The sequence below is a fragment of the Eulemur rufifrons genome, chromosome 3 (genome assembly GCF_041146395.1).
Source record: "Eulemur rufifrons isolate Redbay chromosome 3, OSU_ERuf_1, whole genome shotgun sequence".
Taxonomy (NCBI): domain Eukaryota; kingdom Metazoa; phylum Chordata; class Mammalia; order Primates; family Lemuridae; genus Eulemur; species Eulemur rufifrons.
This window is the reverse complement of record NC_090985.1, coordinates 12,746,712-12,764,705: the sequence shown is the minus strand read 5'-3', so window position 1 is coordinate 12,764,705 and position 17,994 is coordinate 12,746,712.

The window sequence follows — 17,994 nt, the reverse complement described above, 5'->3', positions numbered from 1 at the left end:
AGGTACAGAGGTTATTAAAGAATAGGGCAGAAAACCTGGCTTTGGGAGGTAGAAAGCAAGAGGCTTGAGTAGCCAGTAAAGGTGGTCTTATTACATAAATGAAGCCTTACAGGTAGCAGCCCTCAGAGAGAATAGATGGTAAATGTTTCTCTTTAGACTATTAAAGGTGTCAGACTCTCAGTTAATCTTTTCTAGATCAGGAAAGGGTAGATCTGGCTACGTTCTCTACAGATGTAAATTTCCCCCCACAAAAGACAGCTTTGCAGTGTTACTTCTGTCTGTGAGACTCATGGCAACCATCTCAAAATATATCAATATATTTTGGAATAAAATGTTTCTAATTTCCTTCATCCAGCAGCAAGACGCTAAAAACCTACTTTTAATTAACCCTTTCCTTACTACCTTACCTTGAACCGGGTGCAGCATGATAAAGCCAGTGGCTCTTAACTGCACAGTTTCCAGCCCTGCCAACTGTGAGTTACGAAAAGACTCATTTGAACGGTTTAAATTAAAAATGCTTGATGAGAGAGGAAGCCATGAAGCATTCTTAATGGTGCATAGTAGTCTACCCTACTCAGACTTATAAAAAGTACTGCAGAAATAGCCAAGATTAGAGAAAAATCTTGATAATGCTAAATTGATTCCAGTTGAAATTTTAGTAAAGCTAGGCATGAACATTCATACTAAATTTGTTCTAGCTCATCCTTTTGCCTTTAACTACCTGGAACGTGCACACACACACACACACACACACACACTGCAATTCAAACTGAAAAACTATGTTATGCACAGTTTAAGTCTCTATTGCTTATTTTCTATTTAGGTTCAAATCAGAGTGACTTAATTTTTTTTACTGTTTAGGTCTTTTGGCTAAGACTGCTATTTTTAGAACTCTGGGTTTTTGGGTTTTTTTTTTTTTTTTTTTTTTGCCAGAAATCAATGAAAAACTCATGTTGAATATTTACACTTCTTAAAAACTCACCCCAGATGGATGAACCTTACCCTTCACCTTGAAGCCAATCCCACCTTCTCTCTGCACAGCTGCCCCTTTCCATTAGAAGCTTATCTTCATGGACAACTTATCTTTCTTCTTGCTCGGTTACCCTTCTCTGCTTACAGCCAAGGAAGTGAGGATTTAAATGTGGTCTAGATTTGTGATTTGGATTTCCTTATCCATGATTATAAATAAGTGGAAACGAGGAAATGGCATAAGATATTAGTGAGGAATGTTTCTTAAACTTCTTTTTTTTTTTTTTTGCTTCATCATTGGAAAATTTGGGATAATGAATTGCAGGGATTTGACTAAGATACATAGCACTCGTATAGACCATGGGAAAATGTGTTTGTCCTATTGCTGTCTCTTATCAGTACTAGCTACAGTCATGATCATGAACATTGCTACAACTATTTTCTGTTGAAATCATTTGCTTAAGCAAATGTGGTGTTCAATGGACGCGACACTTTTCCCTCCTTGCTCTGTGGATTCACATGGACTCTCCCTCACACACACATTTGGCTTTGGCCTCGCTTGTCTTCCATTCCTATCACACTTCCTTTCACACCCCTTTTTGAACCTAAGAAATAAAACATTGATGAGAACTTTAGTGATGGTGTTTCCAGGGGAATAGATATTTTGCAGAGATACTAATCAGTCACAGGGATAGAGTTCAGGTAGCAGAATGTGAGATACCAGTTGGCCAAGAGAAAAGAAAGAATTGGGACATATTAGAGTCATCGGAGCTTCTCTGAAATGAAATTACAGTGGTCATCTCCAGGATGCTATGGTAACAGTTGTAACCACTAGAGACTTTTGGTTTCAGAAAGAAAGAAAGAGAGATGGGGGTGGGGGAGTGGAAGGAAGGAAGGAACGAAGAAGGGAGAGAGGGAGAATGGACACATTAACTGAAGCTATTGCTAGTTTTGTTTTCACTTAGGAAAAATGTATATATTGACATTTTTTAAAAAACTTTGCAAGCATCATGATCTTACTGTTTGAGTCTAAGAAAGTTACAACTAAAAAATAATTTCTCAGAAAATTCCCAATTCAAAAAAATTAAGAGAATCAGAAAAGAAATGGCATTGATTAAAATAGATTGAGACCCAACTGAAATAAAATTTTCTACCATGATCATGGATAATAACTGCTTTATTCTGCTTCTGAAGGTGTTTTCAGTTTCCAGATCTATGAAAACGTTCCTAAAGGACAAAATTATTCATTATGCCATGTAAACTAGAAAATCAAAACACCATAAAAAAGGAGTTCCTACAGATAATTCAGAAAATTTTATAAGTGGGCTTTGATTAAAACCAAGAGAGAAGAATTTATGGCCTCTTTAGTTGAAAGGCAGAGCCTCAGAAGAATATATTTACAACTGTTGCATTTGGATTAAGTTTGCTTGATAGCCAACTGTATAATTTTTTTCATGATGTGTCATGAAAAGCAAAGCATATCAAGATATAAACTGTCTCTAGAATTATTAAGGTATGTAGTTTCCCCCCCAAAACTTAGCTAAATATTATATATTTCTGTCTGTGAAAGTGATTCATCATTAGCATAAGGATTGTTAGTATTAAGGGAAGCCAGTTTCAAACAGCAGAGATAGATATTTTTCATGCTGAACCCACTGGAAGCTACAGGAGATTTCCCTGCTATAGGTTCCTTCACTTGACATGTCTATGTAATAAAGTTTGAGGCAATAACACCATTCAAAAATAATGTAGTTATAATTTGCAGTGGTTTTATCATCCTGATCTAGGACCTGTGTATGGATTCTCTGACCCACTTCCTTTCCCTATTGATCTTCATCCTGCCCCTCACATACATTATAAATCCACCAAGTGGCATGCCGCGCTGCTCTTCTGTAACATGAATTTATGCTAATGGCTGTCTGCATATGCTTATATCACATATCTATATTAAGCTTAATCGTCTGTTACATTGCTTCTTAACCCTGTGTCCACACATGATTAACTTTCCTGATTTCTTTCAAAACCGTTATTAGCACAGTGTAGCATTTCACTCAACATGCCACTAAGTTTCTCTGCCTAGTGCTAGAGTTGGGGTTATTATAAAACCCCTCAGATTTTGCAAGTAAAAAGGCATGGAAAAAACTTAGGATGCATGAAGATAGCCTCATTTTTGTATGTTTGTACAACTTGAAGCCTGCAAAACTTAAATACCTAACCCATAAACAAGCTCCAAACTGTCTTCTAAAAGTTAAAACAGGATAAACTGAGAATGGCTGTAAAAATTTACTGAGAAATAGAGCGCTCAGATGGTACAGACCAGCATGTCATAGGCCAGACTATACTTAAAGTTCTTCTTTGAGGAATTTGAAAATTTGAAATTAATATATTTGAAATGTTCCACTAAACCTACTAGTTGATTATGAAAACATAATTCTAAAGTTTTTAGAAACTTCATCCTTATTACTATAGAATTAGACAAATGAATGAGAATATCCAAGCTACCAAAAATTCTCAGGGGAAAAATAATCTTTGAAGTGCATATCAAGAAATATTCTAGGTACATTCTCTTCATTCAATAAGCTTATAGAATCTTCTTAAAGAGAGCTTGAAAATCCTGAAATGGTCAAAATTTGAGGCTAATTATGAAGTCCCAAAGTCCTGCAATTATTCAGAAATTAGAATTTTTGCAAATGAAGCATAGTAGAAATTTGCTACGCATCAATCAATCTATGGGTTATGATTTAAGTTAAATGCCCTTATGTGTATGCACACTTTGTCCCCAGCAGTCAATAGAATTTGAGCTGAAAAAATTTATGTAATACCTGTATGAATAGTGAAAAAACAAAAAAAAATCACTATTCCAAAATTATTTGTGTATGTTGTGTGCATGCTCTATAAATATTAAAAGAGAATTTTTAAGAAACAACACTTATGGAATAACTAATTTGTATTTTTACATTTTCTTCATTCACATGCACATGCAGTTATTTCTATTACTTGACATAATATGTATATATAATTAGAATAATTCCAAACATTGACCCCACCTAAAGATAATTGTGAAATGCTCAAAACCAAATGATGAAATTGAACTACAGGTCTCCACACACAAATCTCTTTCTGATGTCTAGTTCAACTACCTCTTGTATTTGCACATAGATGACATAGGTGATCATTATAAACTGTGCCTTATGAGTAAAATATGAAGGACATCAAGCACATGATGAGATAGATCTGGGTGTGAATCCAGCCTCTGCCACGTGCTGGCAGGGTGACCTTCGGCAGTCAACATTTTTGACCTTTGTTTCTTCGTCTACAAAATGGGCATTGACTCTCTTAATCTTGAATGTCAAGTACCCCCACAATATTGTAAGCATCGCATTGAACCAATCAATGGAAGGGCTGCATAAGCCTCTGACCACCGGAGAGCCCACTCCAAGCACCAGCAAGGTCTGATCCAGGTGAGGATCACACTGCAACTACGTCTGGGCTCCCACTGTTGGCTTTGATCCTCTTGTGGTCCCACTTCTCTTTATAGAGAGAGGTACAGCTCCTTTCTCTTCATTCTCACAGCACATCACCATCAAAAGGCTCGTCTGTATAAAGGGTTTACTGAGGTATAAAAAATGATGGAGGAATATTTTGGCATAATACAGACCCCGAGGCAAGTTCAATTTGCATATTAAATCTCTCCAAGATTCCCCAAGGCATTCCCTGCTCAGAGAATTCATCATGGGCTTGTTTTCTCCTTAGGTTCTATCTACCTATTTCTGGCCCTACAGAAACCTTTCTCCATATACCTTAAAGCTACTATTCTAATACCCCGAATATGTCTTACCCTAATGAAAGGCCCGTTTAACCAGCCTCTAAACTAGGCTAGGCATATTTCAAAAGCCCAAATTTAGTAATTTATTGTTATTATTAACGTATTACTTTGTTTCCTTCCCATTAGAAGAGCTGTTATTAATGGCAGTCCTCAGGTGAGCACAGGGAGCCAAATTATGGCACAAATCAGGCATTTATCCTTATTAGGCAAATATAGATCACAGCGCATATTCAATGTCCCAGGAGAAGACCATAAATTGTATTCATTCCATAAATAACCATGTAATACTTATTTAATGTTTTTTCTAGTTCTTTTTTTTTTTTTTCCTTTCTCAAGTATAACGGTGAACTTAGTCTATGCACTGTAAACACACATGTTTACAGGGGTCAGACAGGTAACACACATGAGCACGGTGAAATAAGGACCCATTGTTGTCATGCCTGTTGTTCCCAAAGGTACTGATTTCTTCAAGAAAACCTGAAATTATTTCTATATGAAATATTCTAATTTTTAAAAATGATATTATACAGACAAAAACAAAATAAAGCTGGTTGGACACTGGCTTCAGCTCAAGGGCTGTCTGTTTGCAAGCCTCAGCTTAGGCTCTCCACATACCATTGTCTAATGAAATCCCAAGGTCCTCATTGGCTGCTATTTGCAGAAGACCTCGTGGGTCCCTCTGGTCTGCAGTAGACTTAATTTGAGGTTAACTCCTATGGCAATATGGAGTCTGAAGATAAAGAAGATCTAATCGTTGAGCTTCTTCAAATATTTGAGGGAGTAGATGAGCTGCTGAAGTCCCAGAGCGCCTCAGACAGCCTGAGGACCATTATTGGACTGCCACATCTTGTCCAGTGTGGAAAATACAGCTCTTTCCACGCTTCCTCCTATGATGATTTATATTATCAAACTTCTGCTATGTCTCATTTTACACTAATAAATGGTCTATACTAACGTTTTTTGTTCTTGCTGATCATATTCATATCTTAAACTCTGAGATTGCTGAATATCAAGGCTTATCTATTGATTAAACATATCATACTACCTGTTATAAGTGGGTATCATCAAAATCTACTCTCCAAAAGTGTGACAATTCAAAGAGTCTATGGATTTGCTTTTTTTTAAAAAAATAATATACACTAGCCTTCATCGATATCAGTTATACACAATATAAGACAGAGCTTAAGATGTATTTCATACTGAAGTACTATAAGATGCTTCCCATGTGTTTCAAATGTAGTCATCTAATGCACAACACAGTACATATTAAATATGTCTAGTTGGACAGTTTCTATTTTGTTATGCATTGATATTTATATCAAAAGCATATGTGATGCACATGCTAAATAAATAAGAGAAAACTTGTTTGCTATCAGATCAAAAATATCTGTGGTAATGCAACATGCTTTCATTTTAATAAAGAGATTTTATTAGATTTCAGAACTTAATAAATGATTCATAATGCTTGAACCCTGAGACGGCTTCCTGCGAACAAGTTGGCTTGATTTCACTTCTCCTTTTGTCTCTGCAAAATCCGTGTGTGCATTTCATGATTTTATGTGAGACAAAACGCTTGGGAGAGTCTTTTCACACCACATTGCATTAATAGGACCATAAGATTTTTTTAAACCAAGTTTTCAAATGACTGCCTGCTAATTTTAAATTGCCTTTCATATTGGCCATTTTTCTCATTTGTGACTCTGCTGCAGACACACAGAATAAGAATAGTAGTAACAACTACAATAAGAATTTTATGGCCCAGTAGTAAGCTCACTCCATTCTAGCAAGTATTGGGCAATTTCAAATATAAACTGTTAATTATCATATGAGAAAATTTTTTCAGAAACTGGTAGATTATTTTTATTTATTAGTCAGTCAACATAAACTCTTGATGTTTCAAGGACATTTTCTACACTTTTAATAACTAACTATATTTTACTTATTAACAATTATTCCAATAAATATGATATTAACCAGAATGTTCACTTTCATGACCCAAGTGATAAGGTTAAGAGAATATATTGATTTTGATTACCAAAACACTGACGATAAAGATTTGTGAAGTATTTGCAAGCAAGTTATCAATTAAAATATAGTAGAGACACCACATGCTAATGAAATAGAACAATTCTTCATATCAAATACCAAACTATGGATCCTTTATTAGTAACTCAAGTGCTTCAAATTGTTTTACCATTTGCACTTTTAACTAACATTTTCTTTGATTGGACAAGCATAAACGATTATTTAGAGCAACATTTCCTAAAATTAGATCTCTGAGGGGGAACAATTTTGAAATTCATTAAGTGAAAATAAATATGTACACTCACACACTTGGAGTGTCACATGGATATTGGCATGTTAAGAGCAGAGATGAAAGCTGTTTAGTATTATAGTTAATACTATGTAATTTTGAGTTAACAGTGTGTCCCAAATATTTGGCTCAGGAAATTTAATTTTGAATAGCACGTATTGAGCAGGAAAAGGTTAACTCAAGGGTTGAGCCTGGATTGCACAAACCCTGGACATTCCCCAAAGAGGTCCTTGGCCAGTGGCTTATGGGAGATAAGCGATTAAATCCTTTGTTAGAAACTTTTTAGTTAAGTTCTATTTATTTATTTTTACTGTTGCTATATTTGGCTTTGGGGTCTTACTCTAGGCCAATGTCTAGAAGAAGTTTTTCTACATTTTCTTCTAGAATTTTTATGGGTTTGGGTCTTAAATTTAAGCCCTTAGTCCATCTTGAGTTAATTTTTGCATATGGTGAGAAATAGGGGTCCAATTTCATTCCTCTGCATGTGGCTATCCAGTTTTCCCAGCACCATTTATTGAATAGAGTATCCTTTCCTCAGTGTATGTTTTTGTTTGCTTTGTCAAAAATCAGTTGGCCATAGCTATATGATTTTATTTCCAGGTTCCCTATTCTGTTCAATTCATTTATGTGTCTACATTTATACCAGTACCATGCTGTTTTGAATACTACAGCCTTGTATTATAATTTGAAGTCAGATAATGTGATGCCTCCAGATTTGTACTTTTTGCTTAGGATTGCTTTGGCTATTTGAGGTCTTTTGTGGTTTCATATGAGGATTATCATTATTTTTTCTAGATCCAGGAGAAATATCTTTGGAATTTCCGTGGGAATTGCATTGAATCTGTAAATCACTTTAGGCAGTATGGACATTTTTAACAATGTTGATTCTACCAATCTATCAACAGGGGATGTTTCTCCATTTGTTTGTGTCCTCTGAACTTTCTTTCAACAGTGTTTTATAGTTCTTCTTGTAGAGATCTTTCACGTCCTTGGTTAAGTATATTCTCAGCTATTTTATTTGCTTTGTAGCTACTGTAAATGGTATTGAATTCTTGATTTCATTTTCTGCTTTACTGTTATTAGTACACAGAAATTCTACTGATTTCTACACATTGATTTTGTAACCTGAGACATGGCGGAATTTACTTATCAATTCCAGGAATCTTTTGCTGGAGTTTTTAGGGTTTTCTAAGTATATCATGTCTTTATCGAACAGGGATAATTTGACCTTCTCTTTCCCCATTTGGATACCCTTTATTTCTTTCTCTTGCCTGATTGCTTTGGCTAGGACTTCCAGTACTACGTTGAATAGAAGTGGTGACAGTGGGCATCAGTATGGTATTGGTCATAGGTTTTTCATATATGGCTTTTATAATTTTAAGGTATGTTCCTTCTATGCCTAGTTTGTTGAGGGTTTTTATCATGAAGGGGTGCTGGATTTTATCAAATTCTTTTTCTGCATTGCTTGAGATGATCATATAGTCTTTAATTCTCTTTATGTGGTGAATTACTTTTATTGATTTGTGTATATTGAACCATCCTTGCATCCCTAGGATGGATCCCACTTGATCATGGTGATTATTTCTTTGAAGTGCTGTTGAATTACGTTTGCTAGTATTTTGCTGAGGATTTTTTTCATCGATGTTCATAAAAGATAGCGGTCTATAGTTTTCTTTTTGTGTTTTGTCCTTTCCTGGCTTTGGTATCAGGGTGATACTGACTTCACAAAATGAGTTAGGGATGATTCTCTCCTTCTTAATATTATGGAACAGTTTCAGTAGAATGGGTGTCAATTCTTCTTTGTTGGTCTGGTAGAATTCGGCTGTGAATACTTCTGGTCCAAAGGTTTTTTATTAGGAGAGTTTTTATTACTGTTTCAATCTTGTTACTCATTATGGGTCTGTTCAGTTTTTCCTGATTCAAGCTTGGAAGGTTGTGAATTACCAAAAATTTATCAATTTCCTCTAGATTTCTAGTTTTTGTGTGTAGAGGTTTTCATAGTAGTCACAGATGATATTTTGTATTTCTGTGGTATCAGTTGTATTGGTTCCTTTTTCATTTCTGATTGAGCTCATTTGAGTCCTTTCTGTTCTAATTCTGGTTAATCCAGCTAGAGTTCTATCAATTTTATTTATCTTTTCAAAGAACCAACTTTTTGTTTCATCGATTCTTTGTATCTATCTTTTTGGTTTTGATTTCATTTACTTCTGCTCTGAGCTTTGTTATTTCTTTTCTTCTGGTAGGTTTGGGTTTGATTTGTTCTTTTTCTAGTTTCTTGAGGTGCAACATTAGGTTGTTAATTTGTGATCTGTCTTTTTGATGTAAACATAAGGCTATGAACTTCCCCTTAACACTAGTTTTACTGAATCCCATAGATTTTGGATGCTTGTGTTTGTCATTCAGTTTGAAAAACCCTTTGATTTCCTTCTCAATTTTGTCATTGACCCAAGGATTATTCAGCAGCAGGTTTTTTAATTTTCATGACTTTGTGTATATTTGAGAGTTTCTCTTGGAATTGATTTCTAGTTTTATTCCACTGTGATCTGAGAATATATATGGAATGATTTCAATTCTTCTGAATTTGCTAAGACTTGTTTTGTAGGCCAACATATGATCTATCTTGGAAAATGTCCCATGTGCTAATAAAAAGAAGGTGTATTCTGAAGTTTGGAGGTAGAATGTTCTCTAGATGTCTGTTAGGTCCGTTTGTTCCAGAGGCCTGTTTAAATCCAATGGTTTCTTTGTTGATCTTCTGCCCCAATGATCTGTCCAGTTCTGTCAGTGAAGTGTTGAAGTCCCTGGCAACTATGACGTCGCTGTTTATTTCTTTGCTTTAGTAGAATTTGTTTTATGAAGTTGGGAGTTCCTGTGTTAGCTGCATATATATTTTAGATTGTTATATCTTCTTGATGAATTTTTCCCTTTATCCATTATGTAATGACCATCTTTGTCTTTTAAGGTCTATTATATCTGATATGAGAATAACTACTTCTACTCACTTTTGGTTTCCATTCTCATGATTTTTTTTCCATCCCTTTATCTTAAGACTATGAGAATCCTTGCAAGTTACATGGGTTTCCTGGAGGCATCATATACTTCAGCTGTGTTTTTTCATCCATTCAGGCAGTCTCTGTCTTATAAATGGAACATTAAGACTATGTTCAATGTTAGCATTGATATGTGAGACATTGTTCTGTTCATCATGTTGAGTGATACCTAGTTGCTTTGTTTTCTCCCTTGTGTTACTGTCTTATGAGAGTTGTGAGCTTTAACTTTTGGGTATTTTTGCACTGGTGGTTATTGATCGCTGTGTTCCATATATAAAGCACTCTTAACATTTCCAGTAGTACAGGTCTAGTGGTGACAAATTCCTTTAGTGTTTGCTTTTCTGGGAAAGATTTTATTTCTCCTTCATTTATGAAACTTAGTTTTGTAGGATGCAAAATTGTTGGCTGACAGTTATTCTGTTTAAGAAGACTAAAATTGAGACCCCAATCCCTTGTGATTTGAAAGGTCTCTGCTGGGAGGTGTGTTGTTAGTCTGATGGGTTTTCCTTTGTAAGTAACTTGTTTCATTTGTCTCGTAACTTGTAGGATTTTCTCCTTCACTTTGACTTTGGTTAGGCTGATGGCTATATGTCTTGCTGATGTCCTATTTGCTATGAATCTCCCAGGTGTTTGGTGACCATCTTGTATCTGGATATCTAAAACTCTAGTGATACTAGGAAAGTTTGCCTGTATTTTTCTCTCAAATAGGTTTTTTATGCTTATTGCTTTTTCTTCTCCCTCAGGGTTATCTATAATTCTTATATTAGTTCATTTTGCATTGACTCCATGTTTCTCTCAGTGATTGTTCATCCTTCTTTGTTCTTTTTTGTATGTTTTTTTACTTATGAGGTTATTTCAAAATCCTTGTCTTCAAGCTCTGAAATTCTTTCTTCTGCTGGGTCTAGTCTGGTGTTAAAAGCTTTCTGCTGTATTTTGAAATTCTCTGAATGACCCTTTCATTTCTTTTCTAATGTTATCTATCTCTTTGGTGATTTTTTCCTTCATGTCCTGAATTATTTCTTTGGTTTCTTTGAGATGGTTTTCTACCATTTCCTCAATTTCATTCATCTTACTTGCCACCCTAAATATGAATTCCACATTTTTCATTGCAACAATTTCCTTTTGATTGGAGTTCATCATTATAGAGCTTTTGTGATTCTTTGGGGGTATTGAGACAGACTCTTTTTCATGTTGACAGAATTTTTATACTGGTTCCTTCTCATCACCTTCTCTCAGCTCAAAACAGACAGCAGATGCAGTATACCTGTTCTCCTCTGCTGGGGCCTCTGTTGCTTGGTGAAGATAGGGATGGGTGCCTGGATGGTGTGTTTGGGTCCTACTCTGGAAGCCTGACCAGGCAGGAGAAGGGCAGATGCACTGTGATCTTTAATACTGCTTTTCTGCTGTGTCTCCCCTGTTTCACTGGGCTGCTATGGCAGGGCCAGCCACTGGTGCAAGATGCACACAAGAGCTGGGGATGGCCAGCAGGTCGGGGCATGTGCAGGATGGAGGAGGTCCGCTAGGTGCAGTGTGCAAATATGTAGACCTGGGCAGCCAAGGTGCCAGGCATATGGGTGGGGTGAGGCATGCACGGGGTACAGTGCATATGTAGGGTATAGTGAGTTCACAGTGTAGCTGGCCTGTGGGGCAGAATAGGCTCACAGAGCAAAGCAAGCCCATGAGGTGAATCAGCCTCCCAGTATGGAGCAGGCCAGCAGGTCAAAGCTCATGTGCAGAGCAGAGTGGGAACCTGAAACAGAGTGGGCTCCCAGGGCAGGGCCCCTGTACCGGATGGAGCTGGTCCACAGGGCATTGTGTTCATGTGTGTGGGCCAGGATGGCCATGGTGCAGGGTGTGCTGGTGGAGCAGGGTGCCTGCACAGGATGGCTCAGGTCAGCAGCATGCAGCCCACCCAGATCCATAAGTAGGGGCTGTGTTGGCTTTTACCCCACTTGGGTCTTCCCAGGTGGCAGTAACTGCAGTGGGCAGTGGATTCCTATGGCTATGGGAGCATGCTACACCCAGGCCCCATGGGAAGTACAGTTGAGCAGGATTGTCCAGGCCACAGGAGCAGGCACCAGGCCCATGGTCTCCTGCTCTGCCCAAGTCCCCCTGGTGGCAGTGGTGGCAGAAGTTCATGTTATCATCGCTTGCCTATGGAGCACAGGCAAGCACCTGGATTTTCTCCTCTCTACCCCACCCCTGGCAGAGGAAAGGGGGAGGCAGCAGTTTCAGATCTGACTCCTGGGCAGAAGTAGCATTCTGGGAATTGGGATGTTATAATGGTGCCAGCCGCAGTGCCCAGGGCTCGCAAGCCAGCGAGCCTGGCTTCTTTCCTGAGCAATGCAGCTGCTGGTCTCTGTATCAGTCCAGAGGAGGCCTGCTGTGGCGAAGGGGCCCTCCTTCTGCTCTGGTTGCAGTATCCTCAAGGGAAGCACAGAGCCCCGGGATTCTCTCCTTTGTTCCTTTCCCATGGGTGGGTGCCTTCCCTAATTACCTCTGGTCCTGATGATCAGCTCATCCCACCTCTATCTTCTCCACTTCACTCCTGCCTCCTCTCCATGGATTTCCAGGGCTGTCACTCAGATGATCAATCCAAAGGTGGATATGTATTTGCCACTCTCAATCCTATGCACGAAAGCGGTATTGTTTCAGAGAAGACTGCTTCTAGTCTGCCATCTTGGCCCCATCCTCTCCCTTTGCTGATTTTAAATTACATCCTTTTGCTGTAATAAATTATAACCATGAATATAATATTTTTTTCTAAATCCTTTGATCTCTTCTAGAATGTTGTAAAGCCTTAGGGTGGTCTTGGAGACCTCTGAAAAACTTAGTTATTAATCTTCCACAGAAATGAATTTGGGGAGGGGGGCATGTTTAAGCTGTATATAACCAAATGAACTTATAAACAATTTTAAAAGAGTGATTATAATGTTAATATTGAATTCCCTCTGATGTGAACTTAGGAGAAAATAAAACAAAACAAAACAAAAATCAGACAGTACTGATGAGCAAGCAGTCACTTGTAGCTTTGATTCTGGCTTGTGGATAGTCCATTCATCAGATTAAAAGAGATGTCTAACACTGAAGAGGCATGCACATACACGCAACATACACATGCACACAGATGTACACATGCACAAAAATTCTTTTAACACATATTTTTTACTAATTTGTGAAACAAACATATACCAATTGAAGCCTTTAATGGTTGATATCTGAACTACTATCTACCACTTTGGTTTAAGCTGACTGGTAAAATCGCAAAAAGTTTTTATTAACTTATACTAATTCTTCTCATTCAGAATCTGACTTAAAGAAAAGTCAAATAGTAAATTTCCAATTCTGAGAAATGTGCCCCCTATGCTTGATATATTATATGTCAGGTTTATTAAAAGTCAAAGGTAAGTCAATTTTTTTTAACTGCTCAAATAATGGTTGAACAATCAGGGGAAACTTTTGTTACTCAAACCCAAAACAAGTAGGCACCCCAAAGGGATGAACTCTTTTATTGGTCATTCTCTAGGATAAAACGAGCATTGGTGATGAAACCATGTAAGAACTTAGAGAGTCAAATACAATAGAATGTTAGACTATTATGGGGATTGAGTGAATTGCATAGCAGAATAAAAAATGGAAAAAGAAATTAGACTTTTCACTAGTGGAAAAAAATGACTAGGCAACTCTGGGATATGTTACAACAAGCTCCTGAATAAAATAAATAGGAAGTATTTTGCAGGCTGTGGGGATTGAATGAATGCAATCCATCTTCTTTGTGTGGGAACTGCTTCATGCCTACCCTCAAGCTCCCTCTAGTGAATTAAAATCTCACAGCAACTCAACCCATAAGCAGTAGTCAGGCTTGAGCAATGGCCACTTAACCAGGACAACATCCTGCGCGTAACCCAGTCAGACCCGTGATACCGCTGCATTTTGTTATGAGCTTCTCCTGCAATAAACCATTTTTCAGCTACCTTTTCTCTGTTCCCTACACTAAGTTTATTGGACATATATGTGCATAATCACTCTCACTCCGGGAATAAGAACATTGCGTTATTTCCAATGGCAAAGCTGACCATATTTTCTTTTAGAATTTTTATTTTGTTTATGATACATCCTAACTCTGTACAGTTATCTTCATCTCTGGAAAATATATCTTAGTTAAATATGGTAGTATAAATATGATGGAGTTTACTAAATAGGCCCAATACGCCTGGCTGGGTTTTGGGATATCTCTGATTCTTTCCATTCAAAGAATATATATATTAAGCATGTGGTACATAAAAGGTGCTCCACTAGGTCACAAAGATGGGGTAGTAATTGCTTTGGATCCCAATAAATGTGTAACATTGTCAAGAATGAGCAACCCACATCATTATAATAAAAGGCAAAACATATAAAAAATCATAGACAAAAAATTATTTCTGGAAACAAAACCACATTACAAAGACCCTTCCTCCTGCCACTCAAAAGGAAGGAAGACTCTTATATCTGAATTGATGGGCTACTGGCTTTGGGCTGAGCTGTGCAATGGAAGATTTGCACAACTGGATACGCCCAGGGAGTTCCTGTTCTCAAATGAGAAAATACAAGGGAGAGAAGATAGATAGCTAGGTGCAAAAATCAGGGAAGAGAGGGGAGACAAGTTGCTTCAAAGGGACAGGGAATGAGGAGGAGTGCAAAAAGATGCAGAAAGAAAAAGAGTGGGAAGGTGAGAATGATTTGGGCATTTGGCATAAAATAAAGAGTTGGAAAAAAATATCCAAAAATGTTCTTAAAGATGTTTTGCTGTGAGATGTGGTGTGAGCTCCATCCACATGCTTAATTAATAGTCATTAAACCTCTACATTACTCTTCAACTGAGTTGTTGGAGATTATAAAATTATTGTATGATGTATTCACTATGTATTCACAATAGCTACTCAATAACTGTTTGTTGAATTGAATTCTCTTCTGTACCCAATTCCATGCAGAATAGTTCAGTTTCAAATCTGTTGTGTTTAGCATGGAAATGACTGTAGGGAAAAGTAATTGAGTGATAGCCTTTGCTCAGCACAGGCACTAAGTGGAATTTTAATTTTGATTAGAGGAGCGATTAACCTGGGAGTAGGAAAACTTAAAGGATATTGTAAAGTGGCAGCCACCTGGGGGCCATGTTCAGGATCGCCTGGGCTCTCACAGTAAGTGATGACTATGTGCAACCCAGCAGCAGACATTCAATCAAAGACATTCACTCAAGGCTTAGCAAAACACGGCAGTCAGAAGAATTTCTAGAAAGTTTGCTATATCGGGGATAAACAACAATTTTCTTATTGTGAGATCTCAGATTTCTCCTAGTTGGTATATATTAAGCAGTGGTACGCTAACAAACCAGAGCTCTGGGGAAAAAAGAAAATAAATTAGTAAAGTACTAAATAAAAGCCCCGACTTTAGCATTTGCCAGTTTCTGGGGTGTAAATATTTTCACCATGGCTGATTTTAAGTAGCCATGGGTTTAACGGTAAGTAATAAAATTCCTGAATAGTTTAACAACTGGCTGTCATAAACCAGCCCCAGCTCCACTACAAAAGATAAGTTCTGGAGCTCGAAGTTGGTGAGAGGGGCCCCCGTGGCCCCTGACCAGGACCTAAGTCACATTCAAAGTTCAGGTGACCTAGAGGAAAGTCTATGGCTGCTGATTAAGGTCATTTTCTGTGACCAGCTCCTTTCTGGAACAGAGAGGTCCTGGCAATGAGGACATTGTTGTCGGCAAGTGCATCTTGCCATGACCGAGACAGAAATTTAGACAAAGCGGTAACAGAGGAGGGGGAATATCTGTGTGGGGGGTGGGGGCGGGGATTTTTAGCCATTGTTTTTCGATACTTCGATATTTCTTAACTTTTCCACGCCTCCATGTGTCCATTGGCAAAACCAAAATAAAGCTAGTTGTAAATTATAAGGCCAGCACATTCAGCTAGACTTTTAAAAATAGCATCTTGGATCACAAATTATGTTACGGTCTGATATCTGTAAAACCAAACTGTGAATTAGGTAGAATGCCTCAGACGGGGAATGGACTAGACATTTGCACTTTCTTATCAGATCAAACGAAAGGGGTTAAGGGGAAAGGAAAGTTGCTGAGGCAGGGAGGGGAGAATGGCCGGGAGGGAGGGCAGGAGAGCGCACTGGGATGGCACCGCTCCAGTGCAGGGCATGATTGGAGGACTCAATGGCAGCGATCAGACGTTGCTGTCAAAAGATGCCTTAACTTTCCCCTTCTCGTCCCTTCTCATCTTCTTCCCCTTTCAGCTGTGAATAGTGAGAAAATGACTGAAGACAATGTGCTAGTTTACAGCATTTTACACTGGGCTCTTTTTTCTGTGCCTTTGACTTGCGAATGACTGAGAATTGTTTTATTGTAAAAAGTTTCTCAAAGAAAAAGGACTTTCATTTTACCTAATAATGTAAGGCTGGGCAGCAGGCAAACACTCAGCGCCTTGTTTCCAGCTGCCACTCAGACACTGCCATTGTCAACGGGGCCTGGGCGGGGCTGGCTGTGCCTCTCCAGTGCCTGCCCTGGCTGCGCTTCCAGGAGGTAGAAACACTTCACGCATAGGCCACTCACTTCTTTTTAATTCCACTTTTAATTTGCCAGGCAAAATATTAGGGCCTTTTAGCATCAAAATGAGAACCTCTTCTGAAAGCCTAATTCTCAGTGGGGTTGGAACAGAAAGGAAAAGAAAAAGTACTGCAATTTGTGCCTTTCCATAATGAAGTGCTAACATAGAGCTGAGAGCTGGTGGGGGGCGGGGGTGCTCCCATTGAAAAGGCAGACACTGAAACTCATTTGCACAAATGTTTTAACTGCAGATTCATACTTGATAGCTAAATGTCAGCCATTTACAGCTTCATCAGGGCTTTTTAACCCTTCACTGCCAAAAGGAGCATTAAGATAAGAAATTATCTCAGCATAGAAGGGAATTTAGAATGAGCAATGGGGTTAGCCATATAGGTAAACATCAATTACGATCCTCAAAAAAAAGAAGAAAATGTAAAAATATTGTGTCAAATGCTATAGTAACATTTGCTGTCTTCAGCGACCAAGGATACACACGTTCCCGACAGAGTTTTCCAGCTTAAGTCATTAGAAAGAGTCAGGCTCCTTTAGGTCCGTCTTTACAGAATTCGTTTGTCCTGGATAAAAAGAAGTATCAATACTGTTCTTCGCTTAAGTTTACAATGTTTCTTAGTGGATTTCATGTACAAAATATTCAGAGGTTCGAGAAATACAATATATAAGAAGATAAGATTTCTGGAGTTCCATTTAAAATGCTGAAATGACAATGGTTTAATTTGTTTGAAAAATTGAATTAGATAAATTGTAAACCTTTTTGTTATTTATTCTGTATGTACGTGTCTGTGTGCTTGTATGTGTTTATTTTAATTTAGGATGAGACCATCGCATTCGGTTTCTTAGGAACTTGTGATTAAGCTGCCAACGAAAAAAATTATAAACAAATTGGCCATTTTATTAGAAAAAAGAAACACAAATATTATCCAACCATTTAGAACAGCATCCTAAATTTAAGACAGGATTTTATTTTGAATATTAAGCTCATTTTCTACATGGGAAACTATACTCATGAGAGCAAATGTAACCAGGCCTCTTTTGTTATTGCTGTTGTGTGCAGAAGATGCTTATTCTCCAAAATCAAGAAAATACAAATTCATGGACCACTCCAAAAATATGGGCCCCTAAATAGCATTTTCTAGCAGATTCAATGTAGGGTGTTAAGGGTTCATACTTTCCTTACAAGAAACCAGGCCCTAATTGGCTGGTGGTATAAACAGGCAGAGGC